Raw genomic sequence first — 16,325 nt, 5'->3', positions numbered from 1 at the left:
AAAAATGTTAAGATATTATTATCAATAATATCCAAAGATATAAAGAAAAGAGTAGGTACCCAATAGAAAAATGGGCAAAATATATGAATAAGGAATTCGCAGTAGGAACAAAAATGGCTAATAATTATATGAAGATAGACTTTACCATGCTGGAAATCAGAAAAATGAGATGTAACAATAAGGACTTTGGCAAAAAGAATCCCCCACAGGCATATATATCAAATATTGGTAAGGCTGTGGGGCAATGGGAAGCCCCTCTGCACTCAGGGTAGGAGCCTGGACAGTGTAGTATACTGAAGACAAATCATTACTTTGTGAAATCATATCTGTAAAATCTCTACAATTTACAGATATGAAAATCCCTGAGAATATAAACCAGGAAAATTCCTGCCTAAGGGTCATATACAAAGGTGCTTATGTAAACATTACTTGTGGTACCAAGAGGAGGAGGCAACCTGCTTTTCTACCACTAGAAAAAATGGGAACAAAAAAGTGGGAATACTATGTACACACTAGTCACAAATAACTGGAAGTAGAAACAGTAAGGGGAAGAACCTAAGAAGAGTTTAGGTGAAAACAAATAAGAAACTGAATGAAATTGAGAGTGAAACAGTGGGGGAGGGGAGAGTGTAACAAAATAGAGGGGCTTTGTGTAAAACAAAGATCGTGTCCCAAGAATTGAGATATGTGATTATTTTAACTCCGAACCCTGTAAACCCAAACCTAACATTTCTGCGTTTTTTCCTCTGTGCAGATATGCAACTTGTTTTATTTAATCTGTGTGTTACTTCTGTGATGAATGAACATTAAGGTCAAGGCAAAAATAATTTTATATCCCATATACTTCCTGTTTTATACTCAGCATATTTATTTAAAAATAATTTTGAGTCATTTAGTCAGAACAAAAAACAATAATTTCAATTATAATGATCAACACACATGCTTATAAATTTAAGACAAGTTAGAAAACGATGTTATAGAAACGTATTCACTCAATCACATGGCCTTTCCTACAAGAATGAGTTAAGCTCATATGTCTTTTAAAGTTTAACTGGTGTGCCTTTTTGATATCATGCCAAAATAACCTTCGAAGCAAAATTTTATTCTTATTTTATTTTTTCAGGGTATTCTTATTAAATCTGATGATCACTTTTCTAATTGCTACTCAAACCAGGAAAACAGAGCTCAGAAAAGATGTCATATATCCTCAAATTGTTTAAATAAAATTAATAATTTTCATATTTTTATCTAAAAGAATGTATTATAAATATTGTTTCTGAAGCAACAAATACCTCTGATGTGCTCAGAGGAAAATGAAAATTGTTTCTAATGTGAAGATAACGTAGGTTTCTAAGTGAAATAATGCATAAACATGTTTTATATTCGCTTTCACACCCTTCTTTTAACGTGTACATAAGAAAGCTTATAATTAATATATAAACTGCCCACATCACTCATTCTACTGCACACTGACCAAGCACAAAGAGAGAAAATCACGTTCTATGGCATGTGGTTCCTGAGATAAGGTTCAATCCTCCCAGACAGGTCAGTTCTGAAACGCTTCCTGCTGATTGGTTCTAGCTGATTTTAAGATTGTTGCCACTAGATGGCGATGGAGGTTATAACTAGGCAGTCAAATCTTGCATGCAGTGGGATCTTTCCATGCATCGATTTATTTATTCTGAACTATTCTTTATTATACAAATATAATTATGACTCAAATAACTGCAAGTTACTATGAATTCCTAAAGGACAGAAATCTTTTCTATTTCTTTTTTTTTTTTTTTTTTGCAATTTTTAATACTTCGCATAAGCATAATATCTATATTTAAAATGATATTGCTGGGCGTGGTGGCTCACGTTTGTAATACCAGCACTTTAGGAAGGCAAGGCAGGAGGATGGCTTGAGCTCAGAAGTTCGAGACCAGCCTGAACAACAGAGCAAGACCGTCTCTACAGAAAAATTTAAAAATTAGCTGGGGCCTGCTGGTCCACACCTGTGGTCCCAGTTACTTGGAGGGCTGAGACAGAAGGATCGCCTGAGCCCAAGAGGTCTAGGCTGCAGTGAGCCATGATCACACCACTGCACTCCAGCCTAGCTGACAGTGTGAGATCCTGTCCCCCAAAATATTAATCTGTAATAATAATAAAATAATATAGGTTTATATGTATAAATTATAGATACTATATTTATGCATTATATATAAATTTAATACAGAGGGCAAGTGTTAAACAGCAACATATATACCTTTTCTTATTGTCTTGTAAATAAAGGCTAAGTCCAGAACTTGGCTGACTTTCCAACTTTCAGGATCAATTTTTTGTTCACCCACCTGGGACAGAGTCTGAAAAACAGTAAGAACTCAATAAATATTTGTCAAATGAATGAATGTATTCAGTTGGCTGTCGTCTCTCCATTCTTCTTAAGCTACTTATCGTTCTAGTAATATGCTATTTCTTTTAAATGGCAGTTAAGTGATACTGAATTTGCCACTTGTAACGGTATCAAATTCAATTATTGAGTCACTAAATTGTGTCTTTATTTCATCTCCTTAAAGAATCATATTTTCCCACACTTGCTTTAAAAGTTTCTTTGTCATAGTGATCAAACACAAAGGGAAGTGAAGAAACTATAATTCTTCAAGTGTCTAAAATCAGATGATGCTGAAATGGATCATATGGTTACTAAATAAGACACAAAGTAAATTCCACATCTGCTTGGAGCATGTGACTTCCTGTGTAACATGGAGAGGCCACTCAACATCACTTAATCATCATATAACAAAGGAGGCCCATTAATTATGTGAGGATGTGTAGAATATATTTAGTGAATAGCTATATATTTCCTATTATTGTCCTCTCATTTCCAGCAAGCAGTCTATTTCTGACCCGGTATTACCTTTTAGAATTAACTTTAATATGTAGCCAACTTCTCACTCCGTGAGGATCCTCCTCTGAGCTCAGAGACACCAACATCCGCTACTAATTGTCCTTCTCAGAGGTCGGGGTCCCAGCCCCATGGGGATCCTTCTCCAAGATGAATTGACATTCCTCTATAGAGGTCTGAGTTTCAGCTCCACAGGGTCCCTTCTCTACAGTTCTCATTTTAATCAGTCCGACACCTTGCCTATGTTCTCCCAGCCCGTGGGATGGCCCTTGTTTCCTGCAGCTCCTAATTCAGTGATACCTTCTTTGGCACTTTATTTCTTCACTGCTGCGTTAGCACTTCTTTACATTGAATTCCTCACTGTCAACAGAACGGGTGCAGTTTCTGTCTCCTGAGTAGACACTGATAAACCCCTCTCTTGGTCTGAAGTGCTCTTCTAATCCTCTCTACTGAAATCTTGGTTAATTTCTCATCCAAGACAATAAGAATTAAACTAATACGTAGTAAACATTTATCTTTATTCTGAAAATAAAAGAGCTTCTTAAAGACAGGACAGAAAAAAAGGGAGACTTAACAAACATGTTATCAATTTTGGCTAAATATGTACCTTGATTCTACAACAAAAACATATTTTTACAAACATTATTACTTAAACTGACTGGAAAAATACAGTTCAAGAACTCCTAAAAAGAGAAGACACTTAGATCCTAAAACTGAAAACATTGGTATGCTATATAATTGTGAAAGGAAATTGGATACGTTTAATGAATCCTGACTATTACATTGTTCATAGTTAGCAAGAACATATTATGTTTTATAAAACTTCTTGCTTCTCGGGGTCAAACTAAACGAAATGGACTTTTCTTTTTCTTTCAACAGCATGACTTTTTCAAAAATTAGCCACAGTTTAATTGGAAAGAGATTTTGTCACGAAAATTAAATTAGCTGGGATGAAGATTCAAGGATTATGATTTCTTATCTATTTTGGTAGCTTCTGTTTATCTGTAACATTTCTCAGATAATGGACTACAGTAGACAGCTCAGTTTTATTTTGTTTAATGAGATGCTGAGCTTGCTTTTCTTATTTAGCATATAAATTACTTTACTGATTTTTGAAGTCACATTTTTTCTTTTAATGAACCTATCTTTAGTGAACTTTTTTCAGATTACATAATGCTTGCTTTTTAAAACGGTTTGGAAGATACATCAAATTTTACAAAAGAAAGTAGAAGTTCCCTGAAATCTCACTACTCTATTATGTATGTACATTAATTTACATAATTTTATATAAAGATGGATTATAATGGAATTTTTTCATGTTACTTGTAAAACTTTTTGGCATTATCTTTTAATGCTGACCATAAGGAGAGCCTGCAACCCAGCAATCCCAGCCCTAGGTGTACACCCTAGAGACACCCTTGCCCATATGCCCCAGGAGACATATACAGGGATGTTATAACCCAAAGAGAGTTAAAGGAAAATAGAACCTCAGAACTCCAAACTCACTATGCTGAAGAGAAAGTTAAGCTTGGGAACAGAGTCATGCAAAAACCTCCTTCCTTTCATTCACAAAGTGATGGCTATCATTTCACATGCTTACTTTATGTAAAATGTAGATTTACTGAGCACAACATGAGTGCATAACTGACTTTTTCTTCTATTCCCTTCTTTTCACTTGAAAAATGTAGATTCACTGAGTGCTAGTCAGAACTTCACAAGAATGTAACCACTTGATTCCTTGCCTATCCACCCTCCTTTTTCTTTTTTTTTTTTTTTTCCTCTGTCTCTCCTGCTTGCTCTTTCCCCTTTAAATATTGAAATCCCCAAGCCCTCAAGCTTTTTTTTTCCTGGAAAAAGTACAAACTCCCCAAGCTTTTTTGGGGGAAAAACACAAATCACAGGTTCTACTGTGACTTGAATTTCTTTTTCCCAGGCATGTCATCAACCTTGGCAAAATAAACTGCTAATTGACAGAGATCTGCTTCCATCACTTTTTGGTCTGCTGAAGGAGCAACACACCTGTCCATCAACAGGACTGGAGGTAAGTAATTGGTGGTGTAGTCATCACCAGACAATTGTGACTTTCATCTTATGTGATATTTCTTTATCCGGTTAGGGCTTTCAATCTTAAACTCTCTCTCATATGCTATTAATATTGTAAACCTTGTGTTCTTTTTATTTTTGTCTTGGAGCTGCAGTGTCAGTATTAAAATTTCCCTTTTTCTTAAAAAATATTTTCCTCCTTTCTTAAATTTTGTACAAATTTATTCTTCAAATTCAGGAAGTTTACCAGGGAATTCCAGGTTTCATTTCTTCAGCTCTGTCAGGAGCTCATTTCGTCCTTTAACCATGAAGAAGCTATCTTGCCATCCCTTAGGGTAGTTTTTTTCTATTATTTAATTATTGCCTCCCCCTCATCTGTTCCTGTTTACAGCATATTAGAGTTTCTGGAGTTATACTCCAAATTGCTTTTGGTTTACCTCTTGATGGCCAAATCCTTGTAATGTGTTTGTGTTTAGAGAAATTTAACATACAGGGTCTTCTTGCCTGTTATATCCGGTCTGCTGGAGTCTGGCTGTGTCGCCCAGGCTGGAGTGCAGTGGGGCAATCGTGGCTCACTGCAACCTCTGCCTACCTTGTTCAAGCGATTCTTCTGCCTCAGCCTCCCGAGTAGCTGGGACTACAGGCGTGCGTCGCCACACCCAGCTAATTTTTGTATTTTCGTAGAGACAGGGTTTCACCATGTTGGCCCGGATGGTCTCCATCTCTTGACCTCATGATCCTCCCACCTTGGCCTCCCAAAGTGCTGGGATTAGAGGCATGAGCCGCTGCGCCCAGCCTGCTCTTCCTTTCAATATTTCTCCTGAATTACAAAATTTGAAAATGATTTGTTTTGTTTTCAAAAGAACTTTATTTTGTAATTAAATCCTTGTACATCTCTTTATTTATTGACTTACCAACTTTAGATTGTTAGTTAACATTGTCGTCTGTTTCCTGGAGTGGTTATTTTTGCTGGAAGCTACCTGTGGAGGGTGATCGGACCCATATCTTCCTTCCTCCGACTTCTGGGTTCACCTCACTTTATTATTATTTTTCTCCTTCCTGTGGATGACTCACCCTTAAGTCTAGCCTTAAGTAAATATTTGATATCTACCAGGAACATTCAGGAAAGAAAAATCATACTTTTTGGTGATAGATCAGAGGAATTCCCATTAAAGTCTTAAACAAGGCAAGGATAGTTGCTATCATGGTCACTGGGTTGGTGATCATAACCAAAATAATATAACAAGAAAGAAAGTAGGTACATTGATTAGAAGTGAAATGAAAAGACCAACATTATTTACTGATGATGTCATTTGCCCAGATGGTCACCTAACCATATCAACCAAAATATTGTTAGAACTAGTGAGAGAATTTATCAAGATGGTCAGATCTAAGATTAGCCTACAAATCTCAGGTAGCATTCGATAGCAGTAATAAATGTTACAAAATACCCAGAAATAAATCTATCAAGGGATAAGTATAAGACATAATAAGAAGAAAATTACAAAACTCTATAAAAGGGAAGAAAAGGTAATGATTATATAGAGAACCATGCAAAAATCTTAGAAAAGAAAATTCCATATTATAAATATTTCAATTCTCCACACATTATGCTATAAATTTGATGCAATTACAAATAAAATTCACGTTGGAAATTGTTATAAAATCTTGAGGAACTATATTTAAATCTCATCTGGAAGAGAAAAAATAAAGATAAAACTAGCTAATGTACTTTTTATACAAAACAAAAATAAAAGGCATTACTTTCCTGGTCTGATATCAGAACTTACTCTAAATCTGCAGTCATTAAAACAGAGTGGCAATAATTTTAGAAAATATAGAAGAGTCAGATAAACTGAATAGGCCAAAAGCAGACCTATTTTCAATGGGAAATTCAATATGTGATAAAGGTGGCATTTTAAATCAGAAACAAAAGGATGACTTCTTCAGTAAAGTATATTGAGATTGTGAATTCTGCATTTGGAAGCAAAATAAATTTGGTTAACTACTTCAGATTTGTTGCAGATCAGGTTCTTCGGGAAGCAATTTATGAGACAGGGATGTGTTGGCAGGAAGGTTTTTAGGGAGTTGCTCTTTAGATCAACACCTGGGGGATGTAAAGGAAGCAGCAGTGGGCCCCAGGAAATGTGGAGCTGCAATTTAGGCTCAGTCGAGGCCTGGGCCAACCCTAAAGGGAGCTGTGAAGCTGGGGTGTTCTTTTAGAGCTGTCCAGCGCTGGGGTCAGAGGGCCAGCATTTATAGTCCCGCACGGATCAGTCATTGGATGTGGGCTGGCCCCAAGAAGGGAGCATGAACTTGGGCGAGGCAGCTCTCCCCTGCTGAGAGGGTTGACACTACAACATTCACAAAATGAATTCCAGATGTATCTAAAAAGCGATGGTAGGAAACTAAGATATGGGGTATGAGTTTTTTAAAAAGTAGAATATATTATAATTTAGGGCAAGAAGGCATTTCAAATCATAAATAATTAGACAACTAAAAAATTGAGAAAGCCTATAAACATATTTTAACTTAAAGAAAGCCAAATGGCACACTGGGAAAAAATATTTGCAATGTGCTTTCATCAATGTGTGATGCACAGAATGTAATAAAAAGTAGCTTTCCTTTTGATTTCCAAAAGACAACCTCAAATTTTTTTTTATTATTATTTTTGTTTGAGACAGAGTCTTACTTACTGCCCAGGCTGGAGTGCAGTGGTGTGATCTCAGCTCACTGCAACCTCCGCCTCCTAGGTTCAAGTGGTTCTTGTGCCTCAGCCTCCCGAGTACCAGGGATTACAGGCGTCCACCACCACAACCAGCTAATTTTTGTATTTTTAGTAAATAAGGGGTTTCACCATGTTGCCCAGGCTGGTCTCGAATTCGTGACCTCATTTGATCTGCCTACCTTGGTCTCCCAAAGTGTTGAGATTACAGGCAAGAGCCATCGCACCCAGCCTCTCAAAATTATTGAGTACAAGCTTCAGAGGGCCTCATGACTTTTCTGTTGTGTGTTCATGTTAAGTCAAAAACACACTCTCATTTTAATTCAGGATATTAATCAACACTTCGAACTTCCTTCTGAGGTTAAGATTTCTCCTCCTCCTCACCAGCTCTGCGCTGCATTTGGTGGGGTTTTGGCTATTAGAGAAGGGAATGTGGTTGGCTTCTCTTTGTTCTTTTATTTCTTCATCCCTGATACCCTCTAGCTGGCTGTGGCTTTAGACACTGCCTGGCAGAAAAGGGTGGGCAGGAGGAAGGAGAGGTAATGATATGGAGCTGGAAAACTTCCACTTTGCTGGGGATGGGTTTTGTCACTGCTGACTTCTTGTGTTCTGGGACTGGCTGATGTTTAAAGGGAACTCTCTTACATAAGATATTTGGTGGGATTTTTGAATACCCCAATGGCCTCTCTCAACCTCAGCCATAGCAATCACACCTTTCTGGTTCACGCCTCCAGTTCACTGGTGGACTATACCTCAGACTCTTGCTGTTAGAGCTCCCACATCCTTCCAGGTCATTTAAGCACAGGTGAGAAAGACACTCACATTCTTGGACCCACTGTGAGTGGAAAAATATTTACTTCCCAAAAGTAGCCCTTTACAGTCTCTCTCACTAGTTTGTCACTGTCTAGACATCTTGAACAAGAGGCAGACAGTAGTCTGCTTTTTCCCACCTGCAACCACATGGAGAATGCTGCTCCTAGGTGTGAAGAGAAGGGAGGAGCTTTGATGGTTCTGTGAGGCCAGGGCTCGGGCAGGAGGATTCACACCAGGCAGAGCCTCTGTTAAGAAACCTCTTACAAATCCCTGTCCATTGTCTCAACCTGCTGTGCATAAAGATTTTCATTTGTTTGTTTTGGGTTCAAATGTATTCTATTTGAGAACATCCTATCACAATATATAACTGAAAAGTGATTACTAACCAGAACTTCTAAGGAGCTTCTACAAATCAACAAGAAAAAGACAAATAGCACAGTAGAGGAATGTGGGAATGGTGTATACAGGCAAATACAGAGGAAGAATTCAACAAAGAAAAGATTCTCAAAGTCACTGATAATCACTAGAGTAGAACGGAGCTCAATTGGCACTTGGATTGTCAAAATTAAAGAGATTTAAAGCATCTAGTTTGGCAAAAATGTAGGGAAGTAGATACTCTCATGCACTGTAGTGGGAGTACGAATTGGCAATTTGACAAGGACTATGCAAAGTTTTGGAAAATGTTATTTGCCCAGATAATTACAAATTCAGGTCATCATACCCTGCAATCCACTAGAAAAGACTATATTAAGTTTTCCAATGATGAGTGAAAATGGATCATCAGAGATCAGGAAAATATGCACAGTTGTAAAACAGAGATTTATTTTTGTGCACATGTGATTTGTGATTATTGAAGTGTTAGAAGCATGTGTCTTATCCACGTTTTTATGATAATATATTCCTCCAACACTTACGCACTTAAATTTAAGAAGTCACTTCATTTTATTATTGTTTTGCAGTAACGTAGTTCCACAAATACAACATTTGTTTTACAAAACATAAAATGATTTCATCATCACACTCTGCTCTCTCCCAGGCTGCTAGCTTTAGAGGAGGTAAGCAACACCTTCTTAACAATCATTTTATTGCAGCTTGGGAAGAATTACAAAATTACAGAATTAGACAAGCATGACATTTCTTTAAGCCCTGGTTTACCCATTTCACTAGGTCATCACTTATATTCATTTGAGATTAAAAACATCAGATTAAATTCTAATTTTCACATTAAAATTGTTTCCATAGCCCTGAAATTACAATCATTTTATTTCTACAGCCAATCCATATTAAAATAATCTTCTGCTTAAGGAGGTGTCTCTATGGCCCATTTCCTCTTCTGTAGAGTTGCCCTTCTAAGAGAACTTGGGCCTCAACAGTCATGTCTCTATTAAAACGGGACCCTGCCCAACCTATTTCTATAGCTAATTGGATCTTGATGTTCAGGGGACCCGAGATATATTTATCAAAATGTCTCTCTTCAGTATCTGGGAGTAAGATTGAGACACTAAAGAGTCTGGACTTGTTGCTTGAACAGGAAACAGAAACTCAAGAGAATTAGACGTGTGTAATCAGAAGGAGGTCAAATCATTCTGCAGAGAGGGAAAAATAAAAGCAGACACATAGAGAGAAGTAGAGAGGGAGACAAGGTATAACTGCCTACTCCCCTAATTCCATAATGGTTTATTACATAGCGGTTCATAGTCGTTTTTTTTTGTATTGGAAATAATCACTATCAGTAATGACATTTATTGAGAATGTACTGTTTGCCAGGAGCTATTCTAACCACTTTACATATGATATACTGTCTCTTTCAATCTCTATAGCAGCCAGATGACTAAGGACCCTTATAACCCTAAGTGGAGTTTAAAGTCTAAAATAAACGGAGGCAGAGTTTATCTACCTGTGGCCTCAGAACTAATAATGCAAATAGCAACAGTCTGAACCCAGGCTGAATGACTCCAGAGCCTAGATGTGCTCTTTCCTTATCTCTTTCTTAATTAGCTTTTCTTTTAATTTTGCTCCCCCCTACAGCAAGTTTCTATTTTGAAAATTCCCTCTTTGTCCCTAATGTTTTCTTTAGCATCACTCCACCCATCCCGGATAAAATCCGCATCATGTTTTGCTTTGAGTTGTCAGAGTCTTTTAATCTCCTTCAATCTAAAATAGACCCCGATGTTTTGTTTTGTTTGTTTGTTGGCTTTCTGTCCCATGCCTGTTCACAGCTATCTACTGTTGCATAACAAACTACCCCAAAAGTTTAGCAACTTAATGCCATTAAAAAAACAACCATTTGATTTTGGTCATAGATACTGTAAGTATAAAAAAAATGGACAGGGCACAGTGGAGATAGCTTGTCTTTGCTCCACGATGCTGGTGCTTCAGCACCCGAGTAGCTGGAGGCTGGAATGCCCTGGAGTATTCTTCATTGACACGTCTAGGGCTTGGGCTTGGATGGTTCTAGGACTGGATACAGCTGTGATTATCACTTGGAACACTCAGACATGGCTTTTCCATGTGGCTTAGGCTTCCTTACAACATGGTCACCGCAGGGCAGTTAGACGTCTTACATAACAGCTCATGGCTTCATGACCACCTATTCCAACACTACATTTAAAAGCCGCAAGGCCTTTAATAACCTAGCCTCAGAGTCACGTGCTGTCACTTCAGCTCTACTGTGTTGATCAAAGCAGTCACAGAGGAGGGAACACAGGCAACCGCCCCATATATTATTGGGAATAGTGTCAAGGAATTTACATCCTTGGTTTAAAACTATCACAATAACCTTGATTTTTTTTTTTTTTTTTTTTTGAGACGGAGTCTCGCTCTGTGGCCCAAGCTGGAGTGCGGTGGCCGGATCTCAGCTCACTGCAAGCTCCGCCTCCCGGGTTTACGCCATTCTCCTGCCTCAGCCTCCCAAGTAGCTGGGACTACAGGCGCCTGCCACCTCGCCCGGCTAGTTTTTTGTTTTTTTTTTTTTAGTAGAGACGGGGTTTCACCATGTTAGCCAGGATAGTCTTGGTCGCTGACCTCGTGATCCGCCCGTCTCGGCCTCCCAAAGTGCTGGGATTACAGGCTTGAGCCACCGCGCCCGGCAACCTTGATATTTTTGAAGCATCCAGGCCAGTTAAACAGATTTTGAACTTTCGTGTCATACTGTTGCCTTCTTCAAGTTATCCTATTAACTTTCCAATTTTTATTTTCTAACTCTAGTTTGAAGTGGATTTCTGTTAAAACTTAAAGAGCTCTAAACAATAATGAAGAGTATTTCAAATGTTTTAATTGTGTCGAACTCTAAGTATATTGTGCTAGCAACAAGCAGGCAGGTCTTCAACAAAACTGCTGTTTATTGTTGAGGAAAAAGGCTATGATCTTCACTTTCTCTTGCTCATATCACCAAATCAAAAAGCAACGTGTAATGCCAATAACTCAGAAGGAATATTGAATCATAGCATCTTCTGGCATGCATCACAGAGTATTGCAGGAAGAAAAAGACTGGTGTGCCTTTTTTTATTATTATTATTTTACTTTAAGTTCTGGAATATATATACATGCTGAACGTGTAGGTTTGTTACATAGGTTTATATGTATCATGGTGGTTTGCTGCACCTATCAACACATCATCTAGGTTTTAAGCCACACATGCATTAGTTATTTGTCCTAATGCTCTCCATCCCCTCTCCCCCCACCTCCTAAAAGTCCCTAGTGTGTGATGTTCCTCCTGTGTCCATGTGTTCTCATTGTTCAACTCCCACTTATGAGTGAGAACATGCAGTGTTTGGTTTTCTGTTCCTGTGTGAGTTTCCTGAGGATGATGGTTTCCAGCTTCATTCATGTCCCTGCAAAGGGCATGAACTCATTCTTTTTTATGGCTGCATAGTATTCCATGGTGTCTATGTGCCACATTTTCATTATCCAGTCTATCATTGATGGGCATTTGAGTTGGTACCACATCTTTGCTATTGTAAATAGTGCTGCAATAAACATGTGTGTGTGGTGTGCCATTCTTTTAACAAAACTTCAAAGGATATGAAATTCTCAACCAAGAACAGTTTTTAAAATAAGGTTTATTGATATATTACATGAATGCATAATTTATATATGGTAAAATTTACCTTTTTTTGGTATGAACTTCTGCGAGTTTTGACAAAATGTAGTGTGTAGTCAATCATGGAATCACCACCACAATTAAAAGATAGAACAATTCCATTTACTTCAAATGATTCCCTACCGTGCCTTCATTGTCAATTCCCTTTACCCACTCTCAGCCTCTGGCAACTACTGATCTCATTTTTAACACTGCAGTCTAAAATTTTCCAGAAGTCCATATCTATGGAATCAAACTGTATCAGCTGTTTGGGTTTGGCATCTTTCACTTATCACAATACATCTGAGATTCATTCATGTTGTTGCATTTATTCGTAGCTCATTTTCTTTTATTGCTTAGTCGTATTCCACTGTATGAAGGTACACAATTTTTTCTTCCATTCTCCCAGCAAGGAAAATTTGGGTTGATTCTAACACAGAACTTTTTTATATGTATATATAAAATAACAGACTTGGGTAAAAACGAATCTTGCTACAGAGTCTTTACTTTCCTAACTCTTCACATTTTCAGGTCATCCTGAGTTTCTTATGAATAAAATTTAGAAATCATCAGTCTGAAAGGAATGGTGAAAGTTTTGAGGCAACACTGGTCTTTTTCTAATCAATCTTTTTCTTTCTTTTCAGTTTGATGCAATTTCTCCTGTTTCTCAACAAGCACGATTATGGAAAGTGTTAAAAGAGGATTATGTTCTGATTGGTGACAGCTGGCTTCATGACAATTGGATGAACAAAGGATTATCTAAGTGTATAACTTTAAAAACTAGGGCCAGGAGCTGGGTCAGAGGATGAAACAAACACCCTCTTTGGCTGACTTTTAAGCTTTAGGTCCTCAAATGATGCTGTTGCTTGGGTAATTGTGGACTTGCTGCAGGATCGAGAGGGAACAGGCAGTGGGAGGCACTAGAGAGAAAGAACATGATGAATATTTCTGTTTTTTCCATTATCCAGCTCCCTTTCTGCAATAATCAGAGCGAGTCATTTCACATAGTGTGCATGATTTCAATAGGTTAGAAACTAATTTTAAATCCATTAAAAATGAGCCCATGTCAGCATTGTCTCCATGACCCCTTGACTTTAAAACAACTCAGAACAATGCTGCCTTGCTGATTTTCTCATACTATTGTATCATTTGGCATAAAACAGGTGTGCCATAGATGTTTCATTGTCAGCTCAACATAATGTACCTGCACAGTTCTCTAATTTCACTGTCAATGCAGCAATCTTTTCTCCTTTGTTAAAAAGCTCTCAAAATCACTGTAATGCCAGTGCATATTGAATTTAAGTCAAATAATACATTTTTGCCTTTCCTGCTAACTTTGAATCTTTAAAAAGCAAAATCTGAAAAATTAGAGATGAGCCCTGGTGTGAGTCACTCTGTGCTAAATTTCTCTGGTTTTGTGACAGTCAATACTGCTAAAAAGAAGAAAAAAATAGTAGGAAAAAAATTTTTAAATGTCTTCATTATGCTTGAAGTCTCAAGTCTTTTGTCTTTTATTTATTTTCAGTTCTTTTCTTTTTACAATAATCTTTTCCTTAAAGGAGTTTCCATTGAAAAAACGAAATGAGTGTCAATGTGGATTCACATGCCAACCATTTGTTGCCTTTCCCACCTAGCTCCCTAATAACGCTACTTTCTTAGTACCTCTCATGAGCAGTGTCTTGGTGAGATACATAACTACATACTTACAGAGTTATACATAGTTACCTCAGCCAGGATCACAAAATGCACGCTTATTTGTCTATGCTGATCATTTTCTGTGCAATGAATGGGAATGAAAATAGACTCCATTATTTTTATTAAACACACAAGTTAGAGTCCAAAAGAGAAAACACAAAAGCACAACGAGGAAATGAAAAAGACAACTGGGGACTTTGGGGGTTCCGAATTGATGTTTCAAACTATATCTGACAATTGAGGACTCAATTCCTGAAATGAGGATTTTTTTTTCTTCGTTTTTTAAAAAAATTTTACTGTAAGTTCTGGGATACATGTGCTGAATGTGCAGGCTTGTTACATACGTATACATGTGCCATGGTGGTTTGCTGCACCTATCAACTGGTCATCTAGGTTTTAAGCCCCACATGCATTAGGTATTTCTTCTAATGCTATCCTTCCCTTTCCCCCAACCCCACTGACAGGGCCCGGTGTGTGATGTTCCCCTCCCCTCACTGTGTCCGTGTGTTCTCATTGTTGAACTCCCACTTATGAGTGAGAACACATGGTGTTTGGTTTTCTGTTCCTGTGTTAGTTTGCTGAAGATGATGGCTTGAGAGGAGGATTTTTTGAGAGAGAAGAGGCTATTTGAACATTGACTTTGTGAGAGAGGTCTTGAGAAGAGTCACAGAGAGTGAGGTAGGTGGGTTGAGGGACCTAGTACTTCTAGCAACATTTCTCTGACTACCTTTCTCTTTTTCAACTTAGCAGAAAAAGAGGGACTTTTGGATATGCTGGAGATTGTCAGTGGCTTCAATAATGTGTTAATATCATTCAATCAAAAATATTTATCATATACCTGTTATGTATTTCCAGGGACTATTTTACGCGTTGAGGTTATCATAAGCCAAACAGCACAAAATCCCTGTCCTCAAGGAGCTTACATTTGAGTGGACAGAGGTAGTTAAATGAGCAAAACTTTAAAATGACATGGGTAATAATATCAGTGGTGAAAATAAAGTAAGGTACAGAGGTGGACAGAAGTTGCTGTTTTAAATAGGGACATGAGGGTTGGTCTCTCTGATGAGATGACATTTAAACAGAGGCTTAAAGAAAATGAGGAAGCCAGCTTTGTAGCTATCTTTGGAGAGAGTGCATTTGCTGCAGATGAAAGAGTTTGGGTCAGAGGCTCTGAGGCTGGAACAAGCTCACGTATTTGAGCGGCTGCAGGGAGACTCTGAGGCTGAGCTTGGTTAGGAAGGGCAAGCGTGGTGGAGGATGAGACCAGAGCATAGCAGGGACCCTGTGTTGTGGCATTTAAACTCTCCATTATTTCCAACTCACCATTTGACCTCAAGTCAGTCTGACCATTGTGCATTAACTAAAGAGCTATTTCGTGATGAAGTTGCTTCATGTTCACAGTTTGACTGCTGAGTTTCAGCCTCAGATCACAATGTAAGACATCAAATCTTAGGCTGGGTGCGGTGGCTCGAGCCTGTAATCGCAGCACTTTGGGAGGCCAAGACGGGCAGATCACGAGGTCAGGAGATCGAGACCATCCTGGCTAACACGGTGAAACCCCGCCTCTACTAAAAAATACAAAAAACTAGCCGGGAGTTGTGGCGGGCGCCTGTAGTCCCAGCTACTCAGGAGGCTGAGGCAGGAGAATGGCGTAAACCCGGGAGGCGGAGCTTGCAGTGAGCTGAGATCCGGCCACTGCACTCCAGCCTGGGCGGCAGAGCGAGACTCCGTCTCAAAAAAAAAAAAAAAAAAAAAGACATCAAATCTTTACTCTTACCTATAAAATTTCAATTGAAGAACAATGTACATATTGAAAAGTGCAAAACTTCTATGTGTGAAGCTTGGTGAATGTTCACAAACTGAACACATCCATATAGCCAATATCCAGATCAAGAAATATAACATTGTTCTACCTCTCGAGGGTAACCACTGTTCTCATTTCTACCATTGGTATTATATTTGCCTCTTTTAGAACTCTATACAAATGGAATAAAATATGTATTCTTTAGTACCTGACTTATTTTGCTCATTATATTTATAAGGTTCATCTATGTTACGGCACATAGTTAAATTTTGCTCTT

At 38.1% G+C, this 16,325-nt stretch overlaps 1 long non-coding RNA gene across 1 annotated transcript in view; it reads left to right on the top strand.

Moving 5' to 3' along the window:
- LOC111546454 overlaps nucleotides 1-14,608 on the top strand; it is a 41,385-nt gene extending 26,777 nt beyond the window's left edge. Inside the window, exons 4-5 of the long non-coding RNA XR_002732787.3 lie at nucleotides 4,821-4,928; nucleotides 13,194-14,608. This is a non-coding gene — a long non-coding RNA (uncharacterized LOC111546454). The remainder of the gene's footprint in view (nucleotides 1-4,820; nucleotides 4,929-13,193) is intronic.
- The last annotated feature ends 1,717 nt before the right edge of the window (nucleotides 14,609-16,325 follow it).

This window comes from Piliocolobus tephrosceles, chromosome 20 (genome assembly GCF_002776525.5).
Source record: "Piliocolobus tephrosceles isolate RC106 chromosome 20, ASM277652v3, whole genome shotgun sequence".
NCBI lineage: Eukaryota > Metazoa > Chordata > Mammalia > Primates > Cercopithecidae > Piliocolobus > Piliocolobus tephrosceles.
Note: the sequence above shows the minus strand (reverse complement) of the source record. Positions and strands in the feature narration are given on the sequence as shown.